Below are 15,763 nucleotides of genomic sequence, written 5' to 3' on the forward strand. Positions count from 1 at the left end.
TGCTTAATGGTCATGATCCCAGAGACTCAGAAACAAATCTCGAAACCCAGCAGCTTTTGGCAGAAATGCGGCCGGACCACGCAGTAGGTTACTGTTGCCGGGCCACCCCAGGGGGCAAAGGGTGTTGTCCCTCCACCTGCTTTCCCCTGGCGGCTCGGTGGCTGTCATACTCAGAGGCCATTGGACAGTCAGGTTTGGGCTCGCAGTGACGAGACATGTTGGGCCTCATGGGATAGGGATGGAGCTGGTCCTGTCCTCCCCACCCCAATGAGACCTCAAGTCATCAAGTCATTGCCCACGAACGGCCTTTCTTCCTCCTGATCAAGCTACTTAATGGCCATGATCCCAGAGACTCAGGAGCAAAGCTTGGAACCCAGCAAGTTTTGGCAGAAATCCCTCCAGATTTAAGTGTTAAAATTTCGGAATTTCAAAATTGCGTGGCCACTACTGCAGCCACACGACATCATATGTTATTCATAACCAGCAATAGAAAACAAATTGTCTATGTTGCCTTTTCAGCAGATCTGAGTGTTGGGGTAAAATCTCAAATTTTAATAATGGTGGGTCTGGTGTCAAAATATTGAATGTGATCAAAGTAGGGAGAAAGTAATGTGAAAATCATCTGCCCCACAGGTAGGGGGAGGGTATGGGATGGGGGTATACTGGGGTTGTTGGGGGTGGAGAATGGGCACTGGTGAATGTACAGGTGTTTCATTGTATGACCGAGACTTGGACCTGAAAGCTTTGTAACTGCTCTGATGGTGATTCAATAAATAAAAAATGAAAAAAAGAATCTCAGGGCTGGGACAAATGGAGATGTTACTGGAACCCGTCTGAGTAAATGGATGAACAATGGGATGACAGTGATACAGTGACAGTGATTTTTGCTTTTTTGTATCACACCTGGCAATGCTCAGGGGTTATTCCTGGCTCTGCACTCAGGAATTAATCCTGACAGTGTTCGGGGGGAACATATGGGATGATGGGAATCAAACCCTGGTCTGCCACATGCAAGGCAAATGTCCTACCCACTGTACTATCGCTCTAGCTCCACCATATACTTTTAAAATAAAAAAGCATTTTGTCCTTACTGATCTTTTATTCTCCTATGTCTTCGAGGACTTTGCCTTTCCCTATTTCCACACCTAGTTCCACTGTTTTGGTGGTTGAGGCCACTTCCAACAGTGCTCAGGAGCTATTCCTGGCTCTTTGTTCAAGGGTCACAGTTGGCAGTGCTCAGGACCACAGTATGTATCAGGGCTCCAATTGAGGTTATTCACATACCAGACATGTATCCTAGCCCCTCTACTATCACTCTGGTCCCACTTTCCACTTTATCAACCAGTCCCTGAAAAGTCAAACACCAATAAATCTTCATTGTTTTTGTTTTGTATTGTACACTCGGTGGTGCTCAGGGATACTTTTGTCTCTGTGCTCAGGGATCACTCTTGGCAGTGTCTGGAGAAACATAGGTAGTTCCAGATGCTTGCAAGGCAAATATGCCTTACCCCTGTGCTATGCCTCTAGCCCCTCATGCCAACCCTTAGCATCTTGGCTTCTGTCTTGACTGAAATTCTCTCCACCTTTAAGGCCTTGATTTATTTCTCTGACCCCTGCACACCATGCAGATATTGTAGCTATCCATACATAGGTTTGTCTCCTCAGGAAGAGTAAGCTCTTTGAGCATAGGATTCTATATGATTTTTAAAATTAGAGGCTGTCCCCAGCATGCTCAGCCAGGGAGTGCAGATATGACCATTCAGTACTTCATCAATGCTCATGGGGACATGTGGTCTGGGTTGAATTCAGGGTTTTGCAAATGGTGAGCTTAAACTCTACCATTTGAACTATCCCCCGACCCAGGATTCTCTATGGTATCCCTATAGTGTTGTGAACAGAGAGGGAGTAAGTGCTGAGTCACCAGCTGATATCATTTTGGCAACTAAACAACATTTAGAGGGAAGACAACTGAGGCTCTATTCTGAAGTCCTGTCTCTTGCAATTAAAAAAAGAAAACTATTGTTTTATATAGCATCATAAAAGTCTCCAAGCAGCCAAAACAACTCTAAGGAAGAACAAAACAGTAGGCATTATACTTCCTGATTTCTAACTATATTTTAAAGCTGTTGTTGGGAAAGGGATAAGTAATTCTGTGGCCTGCTGGAATGTACTCAAGATCAATCCATTCTCTAGACCTAAAGAAAAGAAGTGAAAAAGAATTCAAATATAACTCTAAAGGAATATGCTAAAAGCATAAGAAAAGGAAGAAAAAAACAAATAAAGGGGAGGGTCAGGGAGGTGGTTCACAGGGCTAGAGGACATGCTTTGCATGTGGGAACCCCAGATTCAATTCTCAGCACCACATGGTTCCCCTGAGCACCGTAGTCTTCCCATGCAAAACAAGGGATAAAGTATAGAGAAGAAAATAATAGAAAATCGGGAACCAAGTAGTTGCTGCAGAGATGCCTTCAGACTTTGCAATAGCCCATTTTCACCAGACTACTCCAGATGGGAGCAGGTGCTGTCCCTTCGTCTGCCACCTACGAATCCTGGTGGCCAACCATCTTCCAGAACTCAATGAAAAGCCCAGGTATGTGAGAGCAGTAGCAGCAAGCTCCAGGCCTCAAGGGACAGGGGAGGAACCCGTCCCTCTCCTCCCCCTCATGGGACTCTAAGATCATGCTCACGAACTGCCCCTGGCTACTTATTAAGTCCTAAATGACCATGATCCAGAGACACACAAATGCAGAGATCTTTCCAGGCCCTACTTATTAAAATTTTAGAATTCCAGGAGTGTGTGGCCACTCTTGCAGTCATGTGACATTATATACCATTCATTAGCAATACAAAACAAATTATCTAGTATTGCCTTTTCAGCAAATATGAGTGGTGGTGGTGGTAGTGGTGGGAAAATCCCAAATAATAATGGTGCGACTGGTGTTAAAATATTGAATGTAATCAAAATAGAGAGAGTGTATTGGGGAAATTGTCTGCCATAAAGGCAGAATGAGGACTGGGATGGGGGGTAGTGGGAATACTGGGGATTTTGGTGGTGGAAAATGTGTACTGGTGAAGGGATGGGTATTTGATCATTGTATGAGCAAACCTCAAATATCAAAGTTTTGAAACTGTATCTTACGGGGATTCAATTAAAAACAACTTTTTAAAAGGAAAACAACAGAAAATCTAAAGAACAAAGACAAACTAATTTTAATGCAAATAATTAAGTCATGATGAACATATATTTCAAAATTACCCAGTGTTAATAGACTAAATTTACCAATTAAAAGGTTGAGAGTGCCCGAATAGAACAAAAACCATTTTCCAACTATTTGCTGCCTACAAGAAATCCATGTTAATTTCCAAGACAAACATAGGCTCAGAGTAAGATCTAGAAGGCAATTTCTAGCTCTGCATTGAATTCAGGAGCCCCATTCTGCTGCCCCACAGGTAGCGGGAACCCCACATTCAGGGGCCAGGTGGGGAGCGGGGCTGTTAGTCATCCAGCTATGAAAAACAATTTATTTTTCATTATTGTGGGGGCCATGCCCAATAGTGTTTGGGGATCATACCCAGGATCTTACACATGCAAGGAATGTGATCTACCTCATCAACAGTGATGTGATCTACCCCACATCACACACCCAACATTCTCTCTTCCTCCCTTCTTTGCTACTGTTTTGATAAGCTGGAGTCACACATACTTACATGCTAGGTGCTGCACTCACTGGGGTCACACACTTTGTTGTGGTATGCTGGACATGACACGTTTTTGCTCCAGCTTTGAGAATGACAAGCAGCAGTATTGCTGGGATCATCCTCAGCACGGGGGGGGGGGGGGGGGGGATAGTACCTGGAACCAAATTCCCAGCCTCATGCCTAAAGGCAGTGTGCCACCGAGCCATCCCATAGCCAGGTATGGAAGACTAATTTCTAAGCGAAGGGTAGCACTGTTCTCCCCGTTGTTCATTGACTTGCTTGAGTGGGTACCAGTAACATCTCACATCAAATTGTGAGACTTGTTGTTACTGTTTTTGGCATACTGAATACATCACGGGGAGCTTGCCAAGCTTTGCCGTGTGGGCGAGATACTCTCAGTAGCTTGCTGGGTTCTCCGAGAGGGGCGGAGGAATAGAACCCGGGTCGGCCATGTTGGCCGCGTGCAAGGCAAATGCCCTGCACCTGCTGTGCTATCGCTCCAGCCCAAGCGAAGGGTAACCCATAGAAAGAGAGGGTCAGCTCTTTGTAAATTAGATAAGATAGATGTCTCGCTAAGATGGATAATAAGAGCTATAATAAAACTCTAGCAATCAAATGATATGATACAAAATAAGCCAGAGAGATAGTGTAGCAGGTAAGGTGCTTGCCTTGCATGCAGCCAACCTGGGTTTAATCTTGGCACCTCTATAGCCCCCTGAGCATCACCAGGAGTAATCCCAAAGCACAGTGGTAGTAGTAAGCCCTGAGCACTATAGGGTATGGCCCCGAAACAGAACAAAAAAGGGGGTGGAAATCCCTAAAAAAAGAATATTTGGAAGAAAAAAGACGATTACTTTAATAAATGGCACTGGGAAAATTCGATAGTCTTTTTCTGAATGGGTGCTGGTAGGCCTAAAAATAGTCACTAGTTTCTTTTAATTCATTATATTTCTGGGCCATTCCATAGCCCAACTTGCTGTAACAGGAGCTTGTTCTCAGCTACTTACAAAAACTTCCAAGCAGTTGGCATTTACCAACAATCTTAGCAATTCAGTGAGAACAGAGGTTACAGCTGTCACAGGAAGTTGAAACCCAGGCTGTGGAAATCACACTCATTCCCAGGGGGTGAAAGCATGCACTGAGTAGAATCCAGGCACAGAAGGTGGGGGTGGCTGGGGAGATGGGTGGAGAAGGGAGGGTGGGATGCTTTGCGAGAGAGAAAAACACAAGGGGCAGAAAAGGAGATGATGCTGGGATGCGTGGCTGATTTCCAGACCTTGAGGGGTTTCTTGCTAGTACGGCTGCCTGGATCAGGAAGTGTATGAGCTGCAAGGCTTCCAGAGCACCCCCCCCCAACACACACACATAATCCTCTGAGTTACCACAGCCAAGTTGGGTTGCCAACTGCTTCTTTCTTCAAATCCATGCCCAATGTGCAAACTCTACCACCTCAGAGGGGTGAGCATGAGCTTTTTTCTGGGGTGGGCCAGAGGATAGGGCAGGCCACCGGTTGTTTTAGCACCAGAAATCTATTGTTTCCTTCTCACTCTCCCTGGGCCCAGAAGTAGAAATTCAGGGGATGACACAGTTGGTTCTTTCTGAATCTTGTCTTGAATCATTCAGTTGTCCTGTGTTGGTAGCTTGCACTCTCCTTGTGTCTTAACATTACTTTCCTCTGTGGCTAAGAAAATAATCATCTTGGATTAAGGCTAGCCTCAGGACCTCATTTTAAATTGCTTGTCTACAAAAACCCAATTTACAAATGAGATCATATCCATGGAAACACGGAGCCTCAACATCAAGATCTTTGGGGTGACCCTTTGCAGACAGAGAGACTGGGGTGGGAGGTGGGAGGTGGGAGCTGGTAATATATAGTGGAAAAAACACTGTCTGGAACCTAATCCATTCCAAAGGTATGCAGGTCTTTGAGACACAGGACCCAGCTGAGGAGACTCAGAAATGTACTGAAATGCAGAATTCCAGGCCAGGAGTCTGGATGGGCCCTAGGCAGAGAGGCCTCACTGTTCATACAATGCACATCAAAAGAAGACCATCAACAGCTCCATGCTCTGTTGAGGGGAAATGGTCACATCAGACAAAGATGGAGATGTGTACTTTTCTCTTCCCACTCCAGAGAAACCTCTATTCTCTTTTGAGCGCATACCTTACTGTGTCTCCCTTTCCCAAATAAACTTGTTTTACTTCACTATTCGTCTCCTCCTGAAATTCTATTCTGTCAGAGAAGATGATGAACCTGGAAAGCCCGAGTAAGATTTCATACTGACTTTCCTTTCCTGCCAAGAGCAATTTCTCGCTCCAGCCTGGGTTCTGCGGCTCTGGGAGAAATCAGGTGGCAGGGGATCATGTATGTCCATGTTGGGGAAAAAGTGGGATCCAGGTGCAACTTCTTTGTGCTGATGAGATGTGAGGTCTGCACTGTGCAGGTGCTCAGAGCAGACACACATCAATCCCAGGTTTCCCCTGGTGACTGAGATGGGTAAAGAAAAAAGTTGTAGGGGCTGGAGCTATAGTACATCAGGTAGGGCGTTTGCCTTTCACGCAGCCGACCCAGGTTCAATGCTCAGCATCCCATGTGGTCCCCCAAGCACCACCAAGAATAATTCCTTAGTGCAGAGCCAGACGTAATCCCTGTGCATAGCTGGGTGTGACCCAAAAAAGCAAAAAAGAAAAGAAAAGAAAAAAGCAGTAAACATACTTCTCTCCCTCCCTCCCACTTCTCATAAGGCTATCAGGGAACCCTACTCCTTCTGGTGGGATTCTTGTATTCATGTTTCCCACTGGCAAGACTTGTCTCAGGCATCTCAAACTAAACGTGTCCAGAGTCAAACTCGTTACCTCCCCCTGATCTTCTCATTGCCCTGTATCTTTAAAGGAGGACAGGTACTTATTTATTTTCTGTGTCCCCCACTCCCATTTGACTGTGAGATCCCTGAGAATAAGTGATGTGCCCATTTTATTATCACACAACAGTGCTGACTCACAGCTAAGTCTCCATACACATTTGGTTCATGACTGAATTGAGTACATCAGGGGCTCAGGGCATATGGTTAAGAGTGTGGATTCTGGGGACCAGAAAGATAGTACAATAGGTGAAAAAAAGCACTTGCCTTGCATGCTGCCAACCCAGGTTTGATCCCTAGCACTCACTATGGTTCCCAGATCCCATCAGGAATGATCCCTGAGCATGAAGCACAAATAAGCTCTGAGTACTGCCAGGTGTGGCTCAAAACCAAACCAAAATAAAACAAACACATACCCCCCCAAAAAAATATATATATATCACTGTCACTTTCCTCCCGTTGTTCATCAATTTTCTCGAGAGGGCCCAGTAATGTCTCCAGTGTGATATATATATATATATATATATATATATATATATATATATATATAGTAAAGTAAAGGCCCTCCCGTTGATGGTCGATTTGCTCGAGCGGGCCCAGTAACGTCTCCATTGGAGACTTTGTTGTTACTGTGTCTGGCATATCGAAAACTCTCGGTAGCTTGCCGGGCTCTCCGAGAGGGGCGGAGGAATCGAACTCGGATCAGCCATGTTGGCCGCGTGTAAGGTGAACGCCCTACCCGCTGTATATATATGGGTTCTGGGGGCCAGAGTTATCCTGGTTGAAGGGGCTGTAGAGATAATACAGTAGGTAGGTACTTGCCTTGCATGTGGCTGACCTTGGTTCAATCCCCAGTATCCCATATCTCTCAAGTGCTAATGGGAGTAATTCCTGAGTGCAGAGCCAGGAGTAACCCTGAGTATCTCAGGTGTGCCAAAGGAAAAAAATCTTGGTGGAGTCCCCAGAGTTTCAGAGTCTGAAATCCCTAGCACGATAACCAGTAAAAGCAGCTGCCCTTGGGGTGATAGTACAACAGGTAGTACAACAGGCAGAGGGCACTTACCTTCCATGTGGGCAACCAGGTTTGATTCCTGACATCCCATATCATCCCCTGCGCACTGCCAGGAGTGATTCCTGAGTACACTTGCTCTATGGCCGGAGAAGAAGGGGAAGAGAGTGTTTAGGAATCTTTAGGTGAGGTGTCTGGCTTGACTTGTCTAGTTTCAACTGGTGAGTCTGGGCTCTGGCCTGTGGAGCAGTTAACCATGAATCTTAAAGAATGTTCATGAGGGGCAAGGATTGAGGAATACTGACCCCATAGATACAACATCACAGGCTCTTTGAGATGAAGGTTTGATGGGACACTCCTTTTTTTTTGTTTTGCTTTTTGGGTCACACCTGGCGATGCACAGTGGTTACTCCTAGTTTCTCCTGGTTTTGCACTCAGGAATTACTCCTGGCGGTGTTCAGGGGACCATATGGGATGCTGGGAATCAAACCTGGGTCAGCCGCCTGCAACGCAAATGCCCTACCCGCTGTGCTATCACTCCAGCCCCAACACACAGTCATACAGTCATTCTTAAACTCCATCCTCCCATTTTATTTGTTTGGGGGGAAAGGGTATGGAGCCACATCTGGTACTGCATAGGACTTAATCCTGGCTGGTACAGGGGTCGCTCTGGGCAGTGCTGTTCACATGCAGGGGGAACACTGCAGCACCATACTATCCTCCTGGGCCCTAGTCCCACATTTTACTATTTATTTATTTATTTATTTATTTATATTTTGTCTGGGGCCACACTTAGCTGTGCTCAGGCCTTACTCCTGGCTCTGCGCTCAGAGATCACTTTGCTAGAGAATTATCCATGTTGGATGCTTGCAAGCAAACAGCCTGCTCATGGTACTATCTCTCCACCCCCAGTGTTTCCACATTTTAAAAGGCTAAAATAGGAGCGAGAACAATACTACAGTAGGTGAGGTGCTTGTCTTACATGCAGCCAACCTGAATTTGATCTCTGGCATCCCATACAGTCCCCTGAATCCACCATCATCCACTGTAGTGCCAGGAATAATCCTTGAGCATTGTCAGGTGTGGAAACCCAATAAACAAAACAAAAAACAAACTAAATAAAACAAAAAAAATTTAAAGCATAAATAATTTCTGAAAATACAAAAAAGAAAGTATTCATATTTCCCATCATATGGAATTAACCACTGTTTACATTTTGACAAGCTTTGTTTCTGGGTATTTTCTTTATCCATATACAATTTAAAATTCCTTAAGTAGGGGCTTGAGAGATAGTATAGCAGGTAGGGCATTTGCCGTGCAAGTAGCTGACTTGGGTTTGATCCCCAGCCTCCCATATGGTCCCCAAAGCACTGCCAAGAGTAACTTCCAAGTCCAGGGCCAGGAGTAACATTTGAGCACTACTGGGTGTGGCCCAGACCAAAAGTAAATTTTAATAAATAAAATAAAATTCCTTAAGTAATATATGAGTGTCCAGTCATTTTTAAATTTTTATTATTTGTGCTGGGGCTCCAACCCTGGTCTCATGAATGACTGCTGGGCCCCTCCCAAGTTTTTTTTTTCTAATTTTTTAAATTTTAGGCAAGGTGATTTATAAAACTCTTAATGAGAGGGTTTCAAACATACAGTGTTCTAACACTACCTCCTCCACCAGAGTGTTGCTCCCCTCAACTTACTCCGCTCCTATCATTTTTTTAAAGGGGAAAAAATAGGAATTTTCAAAGAAGGCTGACGTGTCCTTTCATCTCCATTTTCTTTCAGATTTAATTTTTGCTCTTGGGCCATACTTCATCATGCTCAGGGCTTGCACCTGGCTCTGTACTCAGGGATCATTCCTGGTCGGGCGCAGTCGACCTTATAGGATGCTGGTGATCAAACCAGGTCCTCTGTGAGCAAAGGAAGTGCTTTATCTACTATATTCTCTCTCCGGTCCTCATCTTCACTTTCTATCCCAACATCCAGCCCATCTGCCCAGCTTCCCAGAGATAACTGTGCTTATGGGTTAAAAGATTTAAAAAAAATTTTTTTTTCTTTTTCTCCACGATTTACAATACTGTTCATGCCTACCAAGTTCCAACACCACAAACTCCACATGTCTGCTTTCCTTCACCATTGTCTCAGGGTCCTTTTTCTTAAATTAAAAAAAAATATATATATAATAATAATTTTTTTAAGCTTTGCATTTGTTGAAATGAATTACAGAAAATTTGTATTCTCTAAAATGTTGTAAAATCTGTATGAATTTGTGTGCACGATGCTTCAACTCTCTGCTTTTCCTTAGCATGTTTAGCTCTATCCATGTCTCTGCATCCAAAGTGAATCTATAAGGAACAACAATTTCATTCCCTCTTGCGAGTGACCTACTTAAGCCATAGACTTTATTTTGATTTTCCCTATTAATAGGCAGCCATTGAACTATATTTCAATGATTTGTACCAGATACAGTCCTGCCCTACGCACGCTCTTGCACCACATGTATGAGAATTTCTCCCGGGTGGAACCCAAGAAACAGAATGGCCAGGGCTCAGGGGATGAATATTTTCCGCTTTCATCGAGAACGAAATGCAGAGAATTCGTTTCCCCCACCTCACTCAAGGCTCTTTCCCGCATTTTATACCAAGACTGGGCTGGGCGGGTCCTTCGTCTCAGAACCTTGGACCCGCCTGGGCTAAGATGGACCCTGGTCACCTGCTTCTTGCAGCTCAGACCATACCCAACGCTACCGATTTCCCTCCGGATCGTGCTCCCTGGAAAATCGAGACAAAACCCAAGAAGGAGGGGCGGGAAGGGAGGGGCAGGGACGACGGGAAGGAGGACCACCGCGGTCCGACCAGGAGCAGGAACAGCTACCCAGGGCGCGTGTACCTGCCGCTCCCGGGGAGGGGGCCGCAGTGACGTCACGCGCACTGTACACTCGGCCTTGCAGCATCTCGGGCGTGGGAGAAGCGCAGGGGGCCGCAAGTCCCCCTCCCTCGGGACCCCGCCTTGCTCTCTGGACTTGGGGTACCGAGCCCGCGGCGGCACCTGCAGCCCCGGAGGGTGCCTGCTTTGCAAAGCAGGGAGCCGGTGGGCTGCCTCTGGCGGGGCTGAAGGGGAGCCCTGTTGCGGTAAAACTACTAAAATCTGCTGAGGACTTCCTGGGCCAGGGCACGGGCAGCGGCGCCCACCCAGCTCTGAATCTGGGCCGGAAGCCAGCGCCTGCTGTCGGTTTTTGAGTGACCCAGGGGTACAGGGTAGGGGAGCGCCGCTTCTTCCTTCTCCACCTCGCATCCACCCGAGGGAGCTCCACGCGGGGTGAAGGAGCCTGGCCCCTTCACTGTGCATAGGGTCCCAGCCCACGGGCGCTCTGAGAGTGTGGGATTTCTTTCTCTGCAGAAACTAGAGGCCAGGCTTCCTTTCCCCGTGACCAGGCAGGAATGAGCATCGCAAGAATTTGCGGGGGGGTGGGGTGGGGAGCGGGGAGGAAACAACCAAGACCCCACCCAAGCTACTTTTCAGGGTCTGCAAGGGGGCCCTTCCTCCTCACAATTGGGATGACTGGTAGGGCTGGCATATAATTTCCTTAACAAATTGTCCTCCTTGCTACCACCTTTTGAACCCTTGCTATGTGCCAAGCACTGTCCTGAGAGTGTTAGCTCATTTCCTCCCCGTGACAGCTCAGAGACTGCAGGCTCAGAGAGGAGAAACCTTGCCCAAGGTCACACAAAAATAGTGCAGACTTAGGATTCGGAAATTCTCCCAGATCCTGCGTTTTTCCATTGTTTTATTTTGAAAGTTTTCAGAATGAATTCTATGCTCATTGTGGCTAATCTCCCACAGACTCGTTTTTAAAAATGACAGCAGAGAACAAATGCTACACATATCACCTTATTGTTTCTTACTCAGTGGCAGGAGAGCACAGGTATGTTTATTGCTGGGGAGAGTGTAAATAGCAGTTTGATCCCTTGTGTCAAGAGCTTTCAGAACTGTCCATCCCTTTAAGTGGAGATGTGACCAGTCCCTGCAGGTAGCTACAGCTCCCCTGTGTCTTCCCTGCCAGCCTGCAGGTCCCCTTAAAGGAAGGTATTCTGAGCTGGCAGCACAAACACACAGGCAAAATAAAAGGGTATTAATTACTGCATTGCTCAAAGCAAGAGAGGAGGAAAGTTAAAAATCAATATGATTGATTGTTATAGAACATCCATTTTAAAAAATTCTATGCAATTGTTTTGGAAAATGAGACAATTTTTCTTTTATATATGGAACAATCAGGAAATATTAAATAAAAAGAAAAATACATCTCACATGCTATTTCTCTATTTAAAAAGGATATATGTGTACACAAATGTATACATACACTACACACACATATATGTGTATATATATGTATATATATATATATATACACATCTTTTTTCCCCTAAGAAAGATACTCAAGAAACTAGGTAATACAATATGAAGTTATTGACATTAAGGAGAAAAACCTTTGAGGGACAAGTAGGAAAGAGGCTTTAAAAAAATTGTGTAACCTTTTGGAATTTGTATCAGTACAATTATTAGCAAGTCAAAATTCATCTCTTAACAAATAGGTTCCCTGAAATCCTATTTCTTAACCCAGTGATTCCCCTTTTGGGAGCTATCAGATTCCAGACAAAGATTTAAGCAAAAAAGATCTCCACTGAGCTGTGACTACAGTGGAAAAATGCAGGTAACTCAAAAGTCCAATAAAAGAGAAATAGCTAAGAAAATTATGGAAGGCATTTATAAATCTATCATAAAGTCAGGTATATATAAACTTATTATGAAATCTGTTCTACAAAAATATTTGAGTAACATGGGAGACGTTCTTATCATTCAGTAAAAATAAGGTAGATAGAAAATAATCTACTTAGTAGATCTGATAACTGTAACAAAAGCTAGAAAATCATTGCAAGAAACACACCCCACAGTGAGCAGTTATGGCGGCTGGTGGAGGATCTGTGAGTGATTTTGCTTCTTCCCATGCAGCTTGTTATATCTTTCCACTTTTTTGCACTGAGCATCATGTCTTGGACTATTTTTTGAATCAAAACCTTAAATATGAATTCCCCATGTTTAGAAAAAATTAAAGATATACAAACACAACTTTAACACCTCTGCTTCTAGAAGTAAATGCATAAGTAGATGCTCAGTTGCTCAAAGCATAGGTATGAATAACAAAAGATTATAAACAACTCATGTCTTTAGGAGGTGATCTCTTACATAATATGGAAAATCCAGCATGCAGAGTATTTAGTAGCAGTCATGGAAAATTAGGGAAGAGAACCAGCATTGAAAAAATCTACAGAGTAACATTACTGTGACTGGACAAGCAAACTCACAGAGCAATGTAGATATTGTGATTGCATTTGCGAAAGAAAGGGAAAATGCAAGATGGCAAGCAGAAGTATATGGAGGATTGCAGATTGCTAACAACAGCTGTCTCTGATGGAGGGGGTCGACTAAAGGCAGCTGTTTGCTTTTCTTCTTTTCTTTTAGTGCCAGGGATCCAACCCAGGGCCTCATCCATGAAAGGTATGTGCTCTACTGCTGAGCCGTACCCCACCCTGAGACTTTGACTTTTGATTCTATGTGGCGTTTGCATCTTTTACTTTAAAAGGTATTTCTTTATCATTGGTGTAAACAGCTTCAGCAATAGTAACAAGAAGCTAACAGGGAAAGGATACACACATCAAAAAAGAGGTAAAAAGGCTCATGAAAAGAATCAGCGTTCTTCAACAGGGATGGGGGCTTTTTTGGGCAAGGGGTCATTTTCTTAGTTTCCTTCATATACATGCTTGGCATTGCCTGTTTTCTATAATCACAGCCACACAAGAACTACCCTCATAATTAAAATGACGACATCAAAAGCCGGGCGGGCCCAAAGCAGCCTCTGCTTTTCTTTATTCTTTGCCTTCTCCCAACAAGGACTCCGTTCTCTTAGGGGAGGAAGGCCAGAGCCCCAGGCCGGACCAGCCTCATTTTTCCTCTCAAAGTGACAACAGAGACACTGAGTTCAGCGTCCAGACAGAGCTGCCAGAAAAACGGACTCAGGTGACCTGACTTCCAGGCCAATTTCCAAAGATAACCTGCGAGGGGGGAGCCCAGAACTGTTTCCCTTAGGAAAGAACAGGAATTGAAGCCACCAATTACTGATATCAGTGCAACATCAAATGAGAGAACAATAAACCTCATCATTCGTCCCTGGCTCAGCTTCAAGAGTCTTTCCCAGACAATGGCTGGTGGAGTCCCTAAACCACCTCTGCCAATTTTTCCAGAGCAATGGTGATAGAACACAGGTCCAAATTAGCCTCTGGTGGCCAACACGCTGGGATGCACCTCTAAGGACTTATCCTCTCCAAGGAGGGAGCTGGGAACCCTCCCAGGGCGCAGGAGCTCAGCACTGGAAAATCTGTTTGTTCCAAAAGCTGAGCTGGAGGCTGGAAGCAAACCCGCTTTGAGGGTCCGGCACTGCCATGGCTCCTTTTTGTGGCGCTGGCAACTCACCAGATCCTGGGTGTGGGCCTTGCGGGAGCAGTCAGGAGCCTCCGGATCTGGGGGAGAAGTGGGGTGTGAGCCCCTCCCCCACAGGCAGTCTCAGAATCCTCCTCAATGCTGGTGAAGCCGCTGAGCCTGCTTCCCGCACAGCTGCTGCCTGTCTGTCTCCATGGCAACCAGGCCAAAAGACTAATTTGCTCGGGTCCAGGCTGGAATCTTACCTTGGAGCTAGGTTTTAAACTTCTCTTTCTGGAAGCCTATTCTTTCTCACTCCCAGGAGCCTCCTGGACCAGCCACTGTGTGAAGGACACTGGGCTAGCCCGTAAAAGCATTCATCTTGGGTAAATCTCCTCCACTCAGAGAGGAAAGACCAATAGCTTCACACCCAAGGGCCTTATGAAAGCAGGTGAATTGTGTTTCAATGACCCTGTCCCTGTCCCTACTTGCTCTGGGCTGCTAGGAAGGGTTTGCGAGAACAGAAGGTTTAAAGAACAGGTCACATGCCACCAAGGTTCCCAACCTTAACCCCCTCTCTGCTCCCTCTGTCTCCTCACTGTTCTCCGCTGATCTTTGACTGGGCCCAGACTCCCATTGTGACCAGTCTGGTCCTGACAAGCTTGAAAGAATATTGATCACTTTTCTCAGGTCACAGAGGGTCAGGGAAGTATTAAGAGCCTATAGATCTCTGCCTTGAACATAGTAATATTTGCCTAATTGTATTGGTTTCTGCCCTCAAGTTCCACAGAGCCACTTAAAACCAGGGAGCTGTCTTTTTCGATTTGACCTCTGGCTCTAAATTTCCTAGGGCAGGGTCTATGTGACCAGGTTTTCCCAGGATAAGGATTTGTTCTTGGGAACATCCACTAGCACAGATTCGGGCCAAAGAGCTGTTCTAGGCGGAGACCTAACATGCATGCAACTGGGAGCAGGTCTATGGCCTCATTTGGGCCTCACTCTTCATATCTGTGAAACTGGACTGTTAATTCTAAACATTTCTCCTCAGTTCCAGTCTGACAGAGAAAATAGCCAAGCGTTCCATAGGATAAAGTAGGTCAAGATTAGGATAAATTAAAGTAGGAAAAAAAAAACTCATGAAATGGCAACTTTGGACCCTCAGGTTTCAACTGAAACGAGCTCAGAGAATAAATATTGAGGTTGATACAGATTAAATATCATCCAAAAGAGAGGTTGTAGAGAGCTAAGGCCACCCTCACAGTCCCTCTGAGTAAGGTGTCCTGAGGTGTTCTCTCTGCCTGAAGTTGCAGTGAGTTGCTATTCAACCCACTAAAACCAGTCCTGATTAGACCTAGGATGGTGCAGGCTGGGCCCCAGGGGAACCAAATCTTTCCAGGTGGTTCTGCTGAAAGCCCTGGCCAAAGGAGTAAGTCAGCTCAACTGCAACCGACACAAACGGAGATCTCTCAGGAACCACCCAGAGCAACACTGGTGTTCATGTGCAAGGAAGAAGCTAGAGCTCAGGGTGTTCACTGCAGAGCACTTACTAACATAAACAAAGGGACACAAAACGTGGCTGACTTGAAGCTGAGACCGTTTGATTAAAATCTCTCTTCCAGCGCATACGCTGCTCAAGCACTTGTGGTGCCCGAGCACATGTGTCACCTGCATCTCCCCTCTGAGTTGTGTACTTTTATGTTTTCCTATCTAATACTGGGATGTGTGT

General features: G+C 45.4%; 2 protein-coding genes across 2 annotated transcripts in view; both read right to left on the minus strand.

Moving 5' to 3' along the window:
* Positions 1-14,116, minus strand: part of STMN1 (stathmin 1) — a 36,979-nt gene extending 22,863 nt beyond the window's left edge. The window contains exon 1 of the mRNA XM_056123183.1: positions 14,092-14,116. The gene's annotated coding sequence lies outside the window, so the exon portion shown is untranslated. The remainder of the gene's footprint in view (positions 1-14,091) is intronic.
* The window catches only part of PAFAH2 (platelet activating factor acetylhydrolase 2), an 86,299-nt gene that overhangs the window by 12,920 nt on the left and 57,616 nt on the right, over positions 1-15,763 (minus strand). The gene's annotated exons all lie outside the window — the stretch shown is intronic.

The sequence above is a fragment of the Sorex fumeus genome, unplaced genomic scaffold (assembly GCF_029834395.1).
Source record: "Sorex fumeus unplaced genomic scaffold, SorFum_2.1 ptg000047l, whole genome shotgun sequence".
In the NCBI taxonomy this organism is placed as follows: domain Eukaryota; kingdom Metazoa; phylum Chordata; class Mammalia; order Eulipotyphla; family Soricidae; genus Sorex; species Sorex fumeus.